General features: G+C 37.7%; 1 pseudogene; it reads right to left on the bottom strand.

Annotated features, from left to right (window-relative positions):
• Window positions 1-3,773: 3,773 nt before the first annotated feature.
• On the bottom strand, window positions 3,774-3,863 carry LOC111724989 (annotated as a pseudogene).
• Between the last annotated feature and the right edge of the window lie 1,400 nt (window positions 3,864-5,263).

The following is a 5,263-nucleotide window of genomic DNA, read 5'->3' as shown; positions in this document are numbered from 1 at the left end:
GTTTTATATACAATTTGAAATATTTTCATCAAACCGATTAACATAGCCTTCACGGCATTTTCTTAGTTATTGTGTTAAGACATTTATATTCTACACTTCGTAAATTTCACATGTACCCTTGTAGGATGCACAGTAGGTGTGGTCCCACCAATTACCCTCCTTCTATCCATCCTCCCATCCTCCCCTTTCCCCTTCTTCTTGGGCTATAATTGGTTTCAAGTACATTGGATACTTTTTCTTCCATTCTTGAGATACTTTGTAAAAAGAATATGTTCCAGCTCCATCCATGTAAACATGAAAGAGATAAAGTCTCTATCTTTCTTTAAGGCTACACAGAAATCTTAACTAGCTCTCAGCAATGTGAAAGAATAGGCAAAGAATATACGACATGATTTTAATTTCTGTAAGAAGACATCTTCTCCCCTTCCTTTGTGTCAAATGGATATCCCCTGCGAACAAGAAAATGAGTTGCAGGGACCCAAACGTTAATAAACACAAATTCAAAGTTTGGAGTTTTCCATAGGGAGTAGTTTTTTCATTTTCTTTAATTTCAAAACTATGGGTAGTGTAGTTAGTAAAATAAGATTTAATGGTTTCTGTTAAATCCTTATAAGTGAATATTAAATATTCCTTATAAGTGAATATTTAATATTCACTTATAAATATTCATAATACATTAAGGCTTATACTGTGATTAATATATTAGATTTAACATAGAATACATTAAATGTAAATATTTATGTCTAATAATAATGGGGAAATCATGGAAGAAATATGTTCTGGAAAATCCCTCTCCCATCCCCTTTTTCTTTCTCTATTTATTTATTATTATTTTGGATGAACAAAGAGCACCAAAGATATCTATAGATATATAGCTATAGATTATACACGCAGAATCTCACTTGGCACAGCTAAAGAGCCTTGGAGCAAAGGAAAAAGAGGAAATAAAGAGTTCAAGACAGGCCAGTGAGGCTAACCCTGGTGTTGGTGCTGCACTGAGGATGCCCCACATGCAGAGTGGCCTCTGGAAAGAGGCCCTAAGGAGGCAGGTTTTGGAGGCTACACAAAGCTTGGGGTCATGGTTGGGGAGAGAGGATTCAAGAATCAGCCTGTAGGAGGCTGGGGCAAAGCCAGGATCCAGCTAGAACATGCCTGGGAGGAAAAACCAGCCAGAAGCTCAGTAGGTACAGAGAATGAGCAAGAATATTTGTACAGCGAGTGAGCAGAACCAGCAGTGGGAGAGGTTTGCACTGTGGCAGATAGAAAAATGTGGAGGACTGTCAGGAAGAGCAAACTGGACACCAGCAGTGAATGCCAAGTTGGCATGAGCAAGGGAGAGGCTGGAAAAGAAAAACAGCCTGTGGCCCCAGCAGAGAGGAAGGCTCTGAGCAAGTTCTTAACCTTGGCTGCTATGAAAAACATATGTGGGGGGGACGGGCAGAGACTTTTAAAACATACAACACTGAGACTCCCTACAAGTCTAATTAAACGAGAATCTCTAGAAATCAAAGGCCAAGAATTGATGCTATTTTTTTAAAAAAAAGTTTTTAGACTTAAATTTGAAGCTAGACTTTACCCAAAGTGGTGAGTGAATGTGAGCACCTGTCTAAGATAACCAAAGAGAAGGGTCACGGCCAGCCAGGGAGCTGGAGGCCATGCAGGTGATGGGGGCAGAAGAGGCTGGATGGAGGTGTGCTCCACTGGCCCAGGTTTTATGCTGTAGTTGCAACTATGCCTTTCATTGAACTATTGTCCACGGGCATCTTTGCTCCTCAAAATTAACTCAGGAGGCAGGTAGTTCCTGCAGGTCTGTATGTAGTTTCTACAGGTCTTCTAGCTACTGTTTGCATAAAAGGTGGAGGTAGGACTAGAAGTTGAATGCAAATGTGCCTGAATACCAGGTTCACTGTGGTAGCCACTCATCTATGCAGCACTCAGAACCATGGATTATAGAGGTGAGGGTGGACTGCCTTACACGTTCTTGAAGACAGCTGAGTCAGTCATCTTACACACCTTACACTTTCACAGTTGCAACAGTCTTCAGCACTGTTCCGGTTATTCTTGTGAAGCCAGTGGCTGCTCTATATTGTGTCTGTCTCATATCTCAAAGAGGGGTTAACAAGCTAAGCTAAACAAAAATAGAATTCTATTAGGGTCACAAATTATTTTCAAAACACAAACGAATATAATAATATTCTGGCAATAATCTCATTTAAACATATAAAAGCAATGACTTCCTGGACAAGAAAAAGTGGCTCAATATTCGGACCCTAATCTCAGGATTTTTCTGGACATTTATTGGCATGTTGGTTTCGGGAATGGCTTTGTGACGATGGGTTCACTTTCCATGCAAGTGAGAGACACGTGTTATCAGTTACTTACATTCGTACATGTCCACTGTGAACTTTAAAAATTTCTGCGGCACATCTAAGTTCTTTAGGTCCTTGGATCCTTCTGTGCTTTATTAGCATAGGAAGGCTTAATACACCCTAGATACTAGAAATCAATCACTCATAAACTGATACAATCTTTGAGGAGCAGAGCAGAACGTAACCTTGCAGTATCATAACTGCAGTGTTAAAGGGATAAATAGAGCTCTCCCTGTCCCACCAGGAATACGTTAAAAAAATCTGCCTGTTATACAGGTTAGTAAACTAGGAGTCAGAGGGTGTTTATTAACTTTCACATAAAGGTCCAAGAGACAGAGCAGAATTCTAATCCAGGCTTATCTAATCCAATGTGCCATCCTGTGCCTTTGGCATTAGGGGAATCTTAACTTTCTTTAAGAGAGCAAGTGTCTTATCCAAACAAACTAAATTCAGCTCATAGATTCTATCTGAAAATTTGTATTCTTTTTTGTTTCCTTCATATCATTATGGGTTTTGTATATATTATGTTTATAAGGGTGTAGCAGAGACCTTTTTTATGTATTTCTGTCTTCTTGGGGATAGAAACTTGACTATTATGGGGACACATGGTCACTGATTGCAAAGACTATACTTCAGCCGCCTTTGTATCTAAGTGTGGCTATGTGATTAATTTCCAGACAGTGACATGTAAATAGAATAGAATTGTTTACAGCTTCTAAACTGGAGTATCTCAAGGGCAGGGTACATTTCTCTTCCCTTTCCTTATTTCTGTTGGCTGAAATATAGAAATAGTGGATGCTGAAGCTGCCGTCTGGGGCCATAAGGTGAAAGCCACACATTCAGGATTGCTGAGTTGCCAGAAGATAAATAAAGACAGCACCCGAGGCTATGTTACTCATTTAGGTATTGATGATGTTTTATTTTGGTAACATCCACCTAATGGGTTTGTACATGCGTCTCCTTGAGATATTTTTTTGTATTTCTTTGGTGGCAAATGGCTTTGAGCAACATTTCATGTGTAGTTAGCCATAGCCATCCATATATTTTACTTAGTAAAGTACGTTCAATTATTTTACCCATTTTTATTCAGATTGTTTGTCTTATGATTACTGAGTTGTAAATTTTTGGTATATTCTATATTTTCTCCCAGTTTTTGACTTGCCTTTTCATTTTCATTATGGTTATTTTATTTTTTTTTTTCATACTATAGAATTATATTTTTATTTTGGGTAAAAACCCACAGTAATTTTGGGGGGCTGTAATTAAGATTTAACAGCACTATAATTCTAACGAATAACTTAAATATCCTCTTGAGATAAATATAATAATATTTTATAGATATTTTGGATCCCCAGTATTAAGACTACAAATATATACTAGCCTACATCTATCACCAATAACTCATACTGTTTCTTTCTAATGAATTGACCATTACATTTCCAAAGTTCTGAAATAGCCAACAGACCATAGAAAGGTAATTCTTTAGGCACCCATTATGGTTATTTTTTACATATTACAAATTTTACAAATTTCCATTGTATGACTCAATCATTTTTAGTGAATTTAGTGCAATGATCACCCCAATATACTTCTAGAAGTATTCCATTACCCCCAAATATTTCTTCTCCCTATTTGCAATTAATTCTGGCTCCCATCACTAGTTCCTGGTCATCAATGATCTGCTCTCTGCTCTTATATGTTTATGTTTTCTGGATATTTCATACAAATGTAAATTAATTGCTCAGATTTTTTTTATTCATTCAAGAAAATTAAATTGTTTATTGATTACACATACTAATAGTTGAACCACAAGCTTCAATCTCATCTATAATTTTATCTGGTACCATTATTCAATTTAGATATATTACATAGAATATGTCAATAATCATCTTTATAACAATAATTCCATGATTCTCCGTGGATAACCTCTTTTAATTGTGAACTTTAGGTTATAACAGTAACTGTCATTTCAACTATACTGTTGTTCTGAAGACAATGGCTTCTCCACCCAAGTAGGGTGTAAATGGATTTCAAATCAAACCTGGCATCACCCTGAAAGAATTCTATATTCACATTTTGGGGGAAGTTTACCAAAATAGCTTTAGAGTAGACTGACTCTACAAGCACTTTAAAAAAATAAGACACATTTATTTAGCACCATGATCAGACTATTACGTTTAGCGATTAACAACATGGTGCAAAAAAACTACATTAAAATCCTTTGTTGGAATGCTTTACACTTTTAACAAAACAGAAACTAAAATAACCTGTTATACAAATACAGTCCTCAACTATTTTACCCATATACATGAGTATTGTCTAAAACACGTCTTCTTTATAGCAGCTAGGCCCTGCCACCACTGTTCTTGACTGAGTTCACAAATCTGTTGGAGCCTGTAGCTCTCCTGTTGAGCTTTGGTTTCTTGAAGTAACTAAAACCTTCTGCCATGACCATAGCTTCTGGTGCTATTGGAACCATCATAGCTACCTTAGTTTCACAGTTCAGAAAAATATGGGCCACCCCCACTATAGGGGCCTGAGCTTCTGCCTCCAAAATTTCCTCCCTTCACAAATCCAAACATTGAAGAAAAGCCGTTGTTGCCAAAATCACTGTAGCTCTCACCACCTCCAAAATTGCTTCCATTATGTCCAAGTTCACTGTAGCCATCCCACTGCCACGCTATCCACCACCATGGCTGCCACCAAAGTCACCACAAACACTGAAATTTCCTCCTCTTTATTGACACCATTTTTTCCCCTTTCTTTTATTTAAGACAGGGTCTCACTCTCAGCATCTGGGCTAAAGTGCAGTGGTGTCATCACAGCACACAGCATCTTCCAACTCCTGGGCTCAAGTGGTCATCCTACCTCAGCCTTCTGAGGACCTATCACTG

The sequence above is a fragment of the Otolemur garnettii genome, unplaced genomic scaffold, assembly GCF_000181295.1.
Source record: "Otolemur garnettii isolate 467f Iridium unplaced genomic scaffold, OtoGar3 scaffold00029, whole genome shotgun sequence".
NCBI classification, from domain to species: domain Eukaryota; kingdom Metazoa; phylum Chordata; class Mammalia; order Primates; family Galagidae; genus Otolemur; species Otolemur garnettii.
Note: the sequence above shows the minus strand (reverse complement) of the source record. Positions and strands in the feature narration are given on the sequence as shown.